Source organism: Ranitomeya variabilis, chromosome 2 (genome assembly GCF_051348905.1).
Source record: "Ranitomeya variabilis isolate aRanVar5 chromosome 2, aRanVar5.hap1, whole genome shotgun sequence".
NCBI lineage: Eukaryota > Metazoa > Chordata > Amphibia > Anura > Dendrobatidae > Ranitomeya > Ranitomeya variabilis.
Window position 1 is genome coordinate 922729806 of NC_135233.1, and position 12853 is coordinate 922742658.

Consider the following 12853-nt stretch of genomic DNA (forward strand, 5'->3'; position numbering starts at 1 on the left):
GGTGTGGATCCTGTGGTTGACAGGTTGCAGCAGATTTGGGCTCATGTGGTGGACAATTTGGTGTTGTCTCAGGAGGAGGCTCAGCGTTTTGCTAACCGTCGTCGGTGTGTTGGTTCCCGGCTTCGGGTTGGGGATTTGGTCTGGTTGTCTTCCTGTCATGTTCCTATGAAGGTTTCTTCCCCTAAGTTTAGCCTCGGTTTATTGGTCCTTATAGGATTTCTGAGATTATCAATCCGGTGTCTTTTCGTTTGGCCCTTCCGGCCTCTTTTGCCATCCATAATGTTTTCCATAGATCTTTATTGCGGAAATATGTGGTGCCCGTTGTTCCCTCTGTTGATCCTCCTGCTCCTGTGTTGGTTGATGGGGAGTATGTGGTTGAGAAGATTTTGGATTCTCGCTTTTCAAGGCAGAGGCTTCAGTACCTTGTCAAATGGAAGGGTTACGGCCAGGAGGATAATTCTTGGGTTTTTGCCTCTGATGTCCATGCTGCTGATTTGGTCCGTGCCTTTCATCTGGCTCGTCCTGATTGGCCTGGGGGCTCTGGTGAGGGTTCGGTGACCCCTCTTCAAGGGGGGGTACTGTTGTGAATTCTGCTCTTGGGCTCCCTCCGGTGGTTGTTGGTGGTAGTGCAGTTGTCTTGGGGTTGTAATCCAGGGCAGGTGTTTCTGCTGATTGCAGCTCTATTAGGTATTTAGGTGTGCAGGATCCATGAGTCTGTGCCAGTTGTCCATTGTACTTGGAGGGATTGCATCTCTCTCTGGTTCCTCATGCCCTGCTGCCAAATTCAGCTTAGATAAGTGTTTGGTTTTTTGTCTCTGTGCACACATGCAGTGTGCTTTGCAATTCAGTGCAATTCATTGTGTTTTTGTCCAGCTTAGACTTTGTTTGGATTTTTCAGTCATGCTGGATTCTCAGGAGATGCAGATATACTTTCTATGTCTTTAGTTAGATGTGGAATATTTGTATTATCTGCTGTGGATATTTTTAGGATTTTAATACTGACCGCTTAGAATTCTGTCCTATCCTTTTCTATTTAGCTAGAAGTGCCTCTTTTGCTAAATCCTGTTTTTCTGCCTGCGTGTGTCTTTCCTCTTATACTCACAGTCAATATTTGTGGGGGGCTGCCTACCCTTTGGGGTTCTGCTCTGAGGCAAGATAGAATTCCCATTTCCATCTATAGGGGTATTTAGTCCTCCGGCTGTGTCGAGGTGTCTAGGACGTGTTAGGTACATCCCACGGCTACTTCTAGTTGCGGTGTTAGTTAAGGGTTTGCGGTCAGTACAGGTACCACCTACTCCTGAGAAAGTCTCCCATGCGGCTCGGCTCCAAGGTCACCGGATTATAACAGTGGTCCCTAAAAAAAATTTAACCCTTATAACCTCCTAGAAAAAAAAATGTGTTTCCAAAATTGTGCTGATGTAAAGTAGACATGTGGGAAATGTTATTTATTAACTACTTTGTGTCACATAACTCTCTGGTTTAACAGTAATTCAAAATTTGAAAAGTGCGACATTTTTAAAATTTTCACCAAATTTCTTTTTTTTTCACAAATAAACGCAAAAAGTATCGACCTTAATTTACTACTAACATGAAGCCCAATATGTCAAGAAAAAGCAGTCTCAGAATAGCTACGATCCGTTGAAGCGTTCCTGAGTTATTACCTCATAAAGGGACATTGGTCAGAATTGCAAAAAATGGCCAGGTCATTAAGGTCAAAATAGACTGGGTCATGAAGGGGTTAAAGGAAAGTATCTTTTGAAAAGTAATATCCTGTTATTGAAAACTTTTCTCCTAAGGCTTTTGTGAGGCAGTGACACCTGGTACAGCTAGGGGGTGCTGTATGTGCTCTGCAGAATGTGCATGGGAGCGTAGTGAGGCCATGAGGGCGTACTACAGACACATGTGTGTCTGTAATTAGTATAGTGAAGCAGTGACTGATTTAAAAGCTCTATTGTAGTGGGGGAGGTGTGTCAGTGTGTTCTTGGAAGCAGACAGGGCAGTTGTCTGCAGAGCTCTCTCTCTGTGTGGAGCAGCACAGAGGCTAATGGAACAAGAGAGACTGACACCCTGTGTCTTGGGCTGTCTTATGTGTATCCGGCTGCACTCCAGAGGATAAAGAGTGCAGTGCACTGAGTGTGTACAGAGACTTGTTACCGGCGTGCGGTCACCCAGGGAAACTGGACAAAAGGAAGTTCGGCCTATGTAATGACTGTGTCATATAGCCATGCATTATTAATGGACTGTATGAAGAAGCCATATGCTATATTGACTGTGTGAAGTAACACAATAAAAGAACATTTTGTTTGAACTTGTTTGGGTCACTGCCATTTCACTGTGTATGGTCATACCGCTGCATCACATATGGTGGAAAGAATGTGATGCCAGTGAACTAAGGCATACCCCCAGAGACTGCTGCAGATTGTTGTGCGAGTCTGCTGGAAAAATGGAGGAAATTTTGGAGCAGGTTGTGCTCAGTCAGCAAAGGCTTCAACAAGAGACGCTGCAGTTTCAACATTCCCAGCAAGAGATTTTGCAGCAGAAGCAGCGTCAGCAGGAGACGCTGCAGAGGGAGCTAGCAGAGCTTCAAAGATATAAAGTGGAGACCTCTAATGTGAGGGGTGAACAGCAGAGTCCTGAAGAGACCCCAAAGGTAAGGGGCGATCATTGGGTGTACCAGTGGTCCTATGTAGAGACTCGTTTTGCCAGGTCTCAAGCAAGTGACTTGTTGCAGTTGGTGGAGGAGTGGCTCCAGCCTGAGTTCTCTTCTCCATATGAGATGATGGAGAGAATCATGGCTGATCGGATGGTGAGGGCTCTGCCGGCCGCCATGCAGCTTTGGGTCGGGCTGAGGGACCTAGGCCACCTTTAACTGCTGATAGAATTGATTGAGCGGTATAAGTCCACTCAGGACGTTGCACCAGAGCCTGGGCATGGGGCTAGTAACTGTTCAGTAACATCTAGGCCCATGGACTGTGGGAACACTGGTCAGGAGTCTATGTGTGCCCAGCCTGTCTGTATCACCACTACGGGCACAGCTGGCGGCGAACCAGAATTGTGCCAGGTACTTGTGAATGGGTGCCGAACAGAGGCTCTCCTGGACACGGGGAGTAAAGTGACTCTGGTCCATCATTCCCTTGTTACTGGGGACAACACTTACGGACAGAAAGTGGAGGTGATGGGGATCCATGGGGAAATCCGGGAGTATTCGACCGTGGAGGTCAATGTTTCTACACCATGTGGAGACACTAGACATGTGGTGGGAGTGGCAAAGACCCTTCCCTATGGGTCTGTGTTGGGAAGAGATTTTCCCCTGTTTTGGTCCCTGTGGGAGACCAGGGTAAACCCTCTCATGGAAAAAGTTATACCGGGTGCAGAACCCAAAGATATTGAAATACCTGCCATAGGGGTTGCCAACCTAGGGACAGAGTGTAATCCTGATAGGCTCCCCCTAGAGGTAGCGGCAGGAGAAGCTAAAGATGTTGTTTCGGGTGTAGAACCCGAAGATCCTAAGATGTATGCCACAGGGGTCGCCAATTTAGGATTAGAGTGTAATCCCAATAGGCTCCCCCTAGAGGTAGCGGCAGGAGAAGCTAAAGATGTTGTTTCGGGCGTAGAACCTGAAGATCCTAAGATGTATGCCACAGGGGTCGCCAATTTAGGATTAGAGTGTAATCCCGATAGGCTCCCTCTAGTGGTTTTGGCAGTAGAGCTTGTGGGGACCCCATTGAACCCTGAGCTGGAGATGTTCCCTGGTAATATTGGGACAGCTTAGATCCAGGGTCCCTTTCGGAGATGCAGATATAAAAGACGCAGGTATGAGAAGAGCCGAGAGTGTATGATCGCAGAGGCTACTGGGGACGTGTGCACGAGGAACCCTCTGGCACCGGTCAAGGATGGGGCCGGGGGTCAGGGTAAATTAGATAGAGCGCTCGCTAGACAGCAGTGTTGAGGGGCTCCGGTTCGGGTGCGGCATAGTACAGATATATGCTCAGAGTTGCCAGCGTGGTCCGTGGCGTTTCAGCGTGATATAGTCACTGAGGCACAGGTAAGGGTACAGAGGAAGCGGTACCAGGGGCCCAAAAGCAGATACTTAGGTGACAGGATGACTCGTGGGGTTAGTGAACCTAAAGTAAACAAAGTAAAGACCACCCAAAACTGGCCCAAATCTGCAGTTAATCAGAAAAGAGGGTTTGGCTTCTGCAATGGAGATTGGGGTGGGTGGTCCCGTAATGCAATATGGAGGAGAAACGCAAAGGGGATGGATGCGTGCGGTGATCGATGGTTCCGGTCCCTACTTTGGTTTCTTAATGTAGTGAGCGGGGATGTCAGGGGGGCATACTGATGCCCTGTCTTTCGCCCTTACGGGGTAACAAATGTTCAACCCCACAGGTATGAACAGGGGGGAGGATGTGTGAGGCAGTGACCCCTGGTACAGCTAGGGGGCTCTGTATGTGCTCTGCAGAATGTGCATGGAAGCGTAGTGAGGCCATGAGGGTGTACTACAGACACAGATGTGGCTGTAATTAGTATAGTGAAGCAGTGACTGATTTAAAAGCCCTGTTGTAGTGGGGGAGGTGTATCAGTGTGTTCTTGGAAGCAGACAGGGCAGTTGTCTGCAGAGCTCTCTCTGTGTGGAGCAGCACAGAGGCTAATGGAACCAGAGAGACTGAGACCCTGCGTCTTGGGCTGTCTTATGTGTACCCAGCTGCACTCCAGATGATAAAGTGTGCAGTGCGCTGAGTGAGTACAGAGACTTGTTACTGGCGTGCGGTCACCCAGGGAAACTGGACAAAGGGAAGTTCGGCCTGTGTATTGACTGCGTCATATAGCCATGCATTATTAATGGACTGTATGAAGAAGCCGTATGCTATTTTGAGGTGTGAAGTAAGACAATAAAAGAACATTTTGTTTGAACTTGTTTGGGTCACTGCTGTTTCACTGTGTATGGTCATACCGCTGCATCACACTTTGTAAACTCCATAAAACCTCCAAGTTGTATAGCACCCATAGTAATCTGTGGGCCATTAACTGTACAGTATACTTTTTAGAACATAATCAGATATAAAAGTCAAAATCAGAATAATGTCAGTTTGAGGTTAAATACCATGTTTGAGAATTAATTTTGATATCTGACTTTGACATCAGACTTTGACATCTGACTTTGATGTCTGTGGTGAGACATATTTTAATCTTAATTATCCAGACACCTATTTTCAGTAGGCCAGGAGACATAAGCTATTGTTTGAACGTCAACTATTAAAATTATGCTTTTTCTTCAGTTGGTCAAGAAACATGAACTACAGTGGGGAAAAAATGTGTTTAGTCAGCCCCCAATTGTGCAAGTTCTCCCACTTAAAAAGATGAGAGAGACCTGTAATTTACATCATAGGTAGTCCACAACTATTAGAGTAAAAAAAAGGAAACAAATCCAGAAAATCATCTTGTCTGATTTGGCAAGATTTATTTAGCAAAATATGGTGGTAAATAAGTATTTGGTCACCTAAAAACATGCAAGATTTCTGGATCTCACAGACCTGTAACTTCTTCTTTAAGAGGGACCTCTGTCCTCCACTCATTACCTGTAGTAATGGCACTTGTTTGAACTTGTTATCAGTTTAAAAAAACACCTGTCCACAACGACAAACAGTCACACTCCAATCTCGACTATAGTGAAGACCAAAGAGCTGCTGAAGGACCCCAGAAACAAAATTGTAGCCCTGCACCAGGCTGTGAGCACTGAATCTGCAATAGGCAAGCAGCTTGGTGTGACGAAATCAACTGTGGGAGCAAGAAAGTGGAAGACATACAAGACTACTGATAATCTCTCTCGATTTGGGACTCCACGCAAGATCTAGGGAATGACCTGCATAGAGCTGGGACCACCGTTGCAAAGGCTACCATCAGTAACACACTATGCCTCCAGGGACTCAGATCCTGCTTAAGCCAGTACATGTCCAGGGCCTTCTGAAATTTGCTAGAGAGCATTTGGATTATCCAGAAAAGTATTGGGAGAATATGGTCTGATGAAACCAAAGTAGAACTGTTTGGCAGAAACAAAACTTGTCATGTTTGGTGGAGACAGAATGCTGAGTTGCATCCAAAGAACTTTATACCTACTGTAAAGCATGGGGGTGGCAACATCATGCGTTGGGGCTGTTTATCAGCAAAGGGACCAGGACTAGTGATGGGCGAGCACTAAAATGCTCGGGTGCTCGTTGCTTGGGTCGAGTAAATTAGATTACTCGGGTACTCTACCCAAGCAATGAGCCCAATGTAAGTCTATGGGAAACCCCGAGTATTTTTCCCACAATTCCCCCCAGGAGTCTTTTTAAGGTCTAAAAGCATCTGAAAATGATGGAAACACTGACTTCATTCTTACAGGTGCACCAGAAAACATACAAAAACTAAACCAAAATGGATTTTGCTTTGAAATACGTTAAGGTACATCCTTTCCAGGGTAATGACTTGTATATAATGCAAAATAATTAACCCCAGGCCAAAATGTTCCTCCAGCACTTGGGCTATGTTCACACACTGTGTTTTTGATGCGCTTTTCAACTTTAACATTGCTTTCAACCAATACAAATGCATTCACTGGGAAATGTCATTGCAACATTTAACAACCCTAGCTGGCCATGTGGTGTTTGACACATAAGGAGACACATCTTGTTTCATTTATGAAGGAGGGACTCTTAAAGTCACAAAGCCTATTTTTAGAGGGGCATCAGGCGGCATCAATATTCTTAAAGGGCCATTATTAAACAGTGGATCTCCTATGCTGCTATTGCCTATGCAGTGAGTGGCTGGGCTGCCAAGAATTGCGATGCACCCCAATACCTCTTTCACGAGCGATACAGGAGGGCTTCCTGAAAAAATGTTGCACTGAATGCAAGGTCTGCCCTGCTATCAATATACAAAAAAAGGTTCCACTCTATTGTGCCAAAGCATGTCGAATATGAAATACCGGAAATATGAAAAGCAAAATGGCTTTTTGAACATTAGGAAAAATATTTATGAGATGTTTTGAACAGAATTTGGCCAAATAGCATGAGCCCATCAACTATCGTCAAGGTGGCCTCATTAATCTGATGGGTCCCTGACCTCCCTGTCCAAATGTGAACACTTACCTAAGGCTAATGTCTGTATGCATGGGTGAATGTGGACACCTCACTCAGTAGAGCCTATATGGGTTGGCCAGAATCAAGTGTGATTAGATGTAATTAAAAACCACATGGTGAAGGGAGGAGTGCTCAGTCAGTAAGCTAACATATTTGGCCAAATTCTGTGCAAAGCATCTCAAATATTTTTCCTAATGTTCAAAAAGCCATTTTGCTATTCATATTTCAGGTATTTCATATTCGACATGCTTTGGCACGATAGAGTGCAACCTTTTTTTGTATATTGTATAAGGAGGTAGCTGCTCCTGGTATGCTACATTTTTCTGTCATTTTTATGTTATCTTACTGACTGAGCACTCCTCCCTTCACCATGTGGTTTTTAATTACATCTAATCACACTTGGTTCCAGCCAACCCATGTATGTAGGCTCTACTGAGTGAGGTGTCCACATTCACCCATGCAAATCATGCAGCTGTGTCAACAAAAACTAAATCTCCAAGCAGTCAAAAATTCTCAGAGACCACCCAAGCATGTTTGGGGAAACCAGAGCAACGAGTATACTCGCTCATCGCTACTGATTGCAAAGAAACTGATCATCACTGTACAAGGTATGATAATCTGTAAGGCTAGTTTCACACTAGCGTTTACCTGATCTGCGGCGGGCTGCGGACTTCCTCCGTGAAGCCCCGCCCCCCACCGCACCTCCGCCGCTAGCTCCACCTACTTCTGCATGCGGCCTGTGTACCTATATTTAACATTAGGTACGCAGGTCATGTTGCAGTATGCGGATGGTGCCGCATGCGTCGTTTTGATGATGCGGAAAAAAAAAATGCTTCATGGCTGCGTCTACGATGGTCGCCGCATCGTCAAAACAACGCATGCGGCACCATCCGCATACTGCGGAACGACCTGCGTACCTAATGTTAAATATAGGTACACAGGCCGCATGCAGAAGTAGGCGGAGTTAGCGGCGGAGGTGCGGCGGGGGCAGGGCTTCACGGAGGAAGTCCGCAACCCGCCGCAGATCAGGTAAACGCTAGTGTGAAACTAGCCTAAGATGTCATAATTGCAAGGCATTATGGGGATGCCCACACAGCAAAGAAAAGTGATATTCTGTTGCTGTCTGAGGCTTTAGCTGTGTGATAAATGGTGCTGGGAAAGTTTTTTATTTTTTTTTACAAACTATGATTTGAATCTCAGCATTTTTTAAGTTGCGTGAAATCGTGGAATTCAGTAAAACTGACTTGAACTCGATCCTCCATGGACTGATCTGCTCATCTCTAGTATTAACCCCTAATTTTAATTGGATCCAAGGATATATTGGAAGGAAATTTAGATTGTGAGCTTCAATGAGAACACTGTTGATATTGTAAAGTGCTGTAGAATATGAGAGCAATCTGTAGGTAATCAAAATAAAGAAATCGTATGGCTACTGTTGTTCAACACAATTGCTGACATAAATATGAATAGTATATAATATTAGTGAGATATATAAATTGTAAAATGTATAAATGTAAGATGAGTTTTTTTCTATAAATAAAATAAATATATTTACAGACTATTTATTGGGCATTCATTGTTGCCTAATAAAGGTTCTTACAACAGATTGTTTTTTGCCCAGATTTATGAAAAACCTTTTAATAATACAAGGATATCTGTTATATTAAAAGGAAGCAAGTCATTTTTAGCTTTCATATATTAATATTTTAAGGTGTGATAGTTACCCTTTGTAATTGCAGCTAACATGTACCATCAGGAAAAATAACATGCTTGACCTGCTGTGTGAGCAGTGCTAATTATTGTAAAACTGTTGGAAAATGCCTGAATGCCTTCAATTTTTTTTAATATATAGAACCATCTGATTTATTAAAAATATTTCCATTAAGATAAAATGTAGACATTAATTTAATCATTGGGCAATCTATGTAAAATAGTCTCATTTGAACTCCAATACTGAATGAGAAAATGTGTTGACCTCAAGTTGTAGCAATTGGTTCATTAAATAATGGTGTGATTGATTTTATTGTTTTTTTGCATAAATATTCATTATAGGTTCTAAATAAAGTAACATATTAAAATACTATACATTTTCAAAATATTAAAGACTAAAAAGAGAACATTTTGTAAAAAAAAATACCAAATTATGACTTTGCTTGAAAGTTTGTGCACTGTATATTTTTTATATTTCTGCATAATTTGACTTTAAACTTCATCACATTTTTACAGCAGTTCTAAAATTAAATGAAGAGAACCTACTCAAACAAATAAATAAAAAATATTAGATATTGACTTACTTGAAAGGGAAAAGTATGTGAACCTTTGTCTTCAGTATTGAGTTGTGATTTTCTTGTGCAGCAATAACTGCATCTAAGCATTTCCAGTTATTAATTAGTTTATATGATTTAGCCCATTCCTGAAACAGCTTCAACTGTGTTATGTTGGTGGATTTTATCCCATTGATTATTTTGCATCAGGTCTTTCCACAACTTTAAATAGGATTAAGGTCAGGACTTTGACTTGGCCATTGCCAAATTTTTATATTATTTTTTTAGCAATTCTTTTACAGAAAGACTTGTTTGATTTGCGTGGTTGTCTTGCTTGACCCATGATCTCGTGAGATTCAGCTCATGTCCTTACATACTCCTTTAGAATTTTATGGTATAATTGAAAATTTGTTGTTCAATCAATAATGTCCCATAGGCATCAAAACAGACCCAAAACATTATACTGTCACCAATGTTGGTACGAGGTACTCAAGCTGTAATGCAAAGTTTTTCTTTCTGCAATCATAATGCTTCTCATTTAAACCAAAATCTCTATTTTGGTCTCATCCATTAACAAAACTTTTTTAATTAGCTTTCTGACTTGTTCAAATGATTTTTAGCAAATTGCCGATGGGCAACAGTGACTTTCTACTTATCATTTTTCCATGCACACCGATAATTTTCAGCATACTCTTTATGGTGTACTAAAAAACATTGTCATTTGCTGAAGTGAGAGAGGCCTTTATTTGCTTAGTAACTACCTTAGGTCCTTTGCAATCTCGTAAACAATTATATGTCCTGATATTAAAGTAATTTTTTTGTAATAATGGTTTTGAATTTCCTTAAATTTTATATAATCAATTTATCTATTGATGGGTTCAGTCCAAGCCATTTATGGATGGTTTTGTAACTTTTACTAGCCGGAGGGTTTATCTAGGACTTTGCTTGTATTAGCCTTTGGGAGCTAATAACTTAACTACCTGCCTTTTTTGTCAGTAAAAATCAGACCTAGACATAATTTATAGAATATGTATTTTTGTAAGATTTGAAGAGAATGTAATTCTACTCAAATAAATTTGTTCATCTCTAGGTCTTCCCATTTTTTTGCAGATACATTTATCTACTACAGTCTATACCCTTAAAAGGGAATAAACTTTCTCGGTTCACAAAAAAGTGGACAGCAACTGGATGCCAACCATACTGTATTTGTGTGTTTTCTGTTTTCACTGAGGAATACAAGACGTTTAGTACACCAATTTACATAAAATCAAGCGTATTCTATAGCGTCCAATTGCCCAGAAAAAAGTATACACTCTCTGAACAGCTTTTTCAATGTTTCATTGCTTACTTTCCAATCTATATCATTACATTCTGATCTGTGACAAACTTTCACCATCCATGTTTACAAAAAAATTGTTGCTGCATTTTCTGCTTCTGACTATATAACAGGCTATGATAATCCTTCTTATATGGCTGTGTAAGACCCTGTGATAGTTTTAAGGCATTAGAAGGATCATTCTGTGGCTGATACATTCTTCTGCAATCTGTAAAGTGGTGGAGACCATTTTAGATAATTTGCATGAAGCGTAACACAAATTGTTTGAATTCGTTATGTTCAGCAAATTCTTAAACATTTTACCAAAATGTTATTTGCATTGAATTGAAAAACTTGATTCTATTAATTATTCTTCAGTAAAATTCACATTTCCAAAATTCATGGAGCCAGGGATACTAACAGTTAGTACATTTATTTTAAGAGACTGTTAAATAAAAATCAATCTGAGCAAAAAACAGACAGATTTGAAGTTCCTTCCCTTTAGCAATAACAACTTGTAAAAAAAACAATTATTGCAGTAATTATGGTGATTAGAAAATTGTGTTAAAAAAGGGCACTTGCCTTGTTTCTTCATTTTTCCTGTGGTAATAGGTTATATAAATTAATATGAGCATACAGGTTATAGACTGCTGAAAAAAGTTATACCTGTATGCCTCATGTCAGATGGCTTGTTGAGAAATCATTTTTTTGTCACTTTACGTAAATGATCTTTTCAGGCTATGGGGAGGACGCTGCCTAGTAGATAATTCTGTCTCCATAATTTATTTTACATGGGGAGAGTTGCCTGTGGGGTGAGTAATGTCTGCTTATTGCTCTCCTGTTCTCACTACAGGGCTGGGTGAGATTAGACCTGACACATCTGCAGGTTCCTCTTAGCTTCAGTTTCCATCACACAGGCAGACAGGGTTACAATATTATCGCAATGTAGCAGAGCTTAGAGAACTGAAAATACATGATTTCAAATAGACAAATGTAATTATTTTCTGTGTTAGTTACTTGTCTCACACTGGAAACTCCTTCATGTAATATAAGCTCTAGGGGCACAGTCATCTCCAGGCACCATCCGCCCTATAGCCTGGAAGAGGTCATTTACATATAAGAAAAACATGGATTTCTCTGGAATAAGACATCAGATCATAGATATCAAAGGATCATTATATTCAGCTTCCTGTGACCTGCATGCCCATATAGATGGCTTAGATCTTACTGACAGATTCCCTTTAAATTATTACATATGTGTGTTATGCAATATATCAATAAAACCTATTATTTCTCAAACAAAAAGGAAGACCTACATCTAAGTCAATGTAAAAACAAAATACATCTGGCCCTCGGGAAAATAAAAACATGGCAAAATTCTTTTGACATCAGAACAAAAACAGTAACCAAATTTCTATAATTAGAAGCGTTGAATTAGGCTGGTTACACATTTGCGTTTCAAAACGCAGCGTTTTAAAAAAAAATGCATGTGGTGAAAAAACGCATGTAAACGCGTTCAAACGCTGTGTTTTTTAGACGCATGCGTTTTTGCATGCAGAAAAAAAAACGCGGCGTTTTGCCGCGTTTACATGCGTTTTTTCCTGCATTTGCGTTTTTCAAACGCATGCTGATAAGTGTGTGACAGCTGCCAATCATCAAAATCAACTAGAAAACCCACTATAAACAGAAATAGCTAGGGATAGGGTTAGGGTTAGGGTTAGGATCCCGAGTAACCCTAGGGATCCTAACCCTAACCCTAACCCTAGGGATCCTAACCCTAACCTTAAGGGTTAGGATCCTAACCCTAACCCTAACCCTAGGGATCCTAACCCTAACCCTAACCCTAGGGATCCTAACCCTAACCCTAACCCTAGGGATCCTAACCCTAACCCTAACCCTAACCCTAGGGATCCTAACCCTAACCCTAAGGGTTAGGATCCTAACCCTAACCCTAAGGGTTAGGGTTAGGATCCCTAGGGTTAGGGTTAGGGTTAGGATCCCTAGGGTTACTAGGGATCCTAACCTTAGGGTAAGGGTTAGGGTTAGGGTTTTCTTGTTTTTTCTTGTGGTTAGAGTTAGGGTTAGGGTTAGGGTTTTCTTGTTTTTTCTTGTGTTTAGGGTTAGGGTTTTCTTGTTTTTTCTTGTGTTTTCTTGTG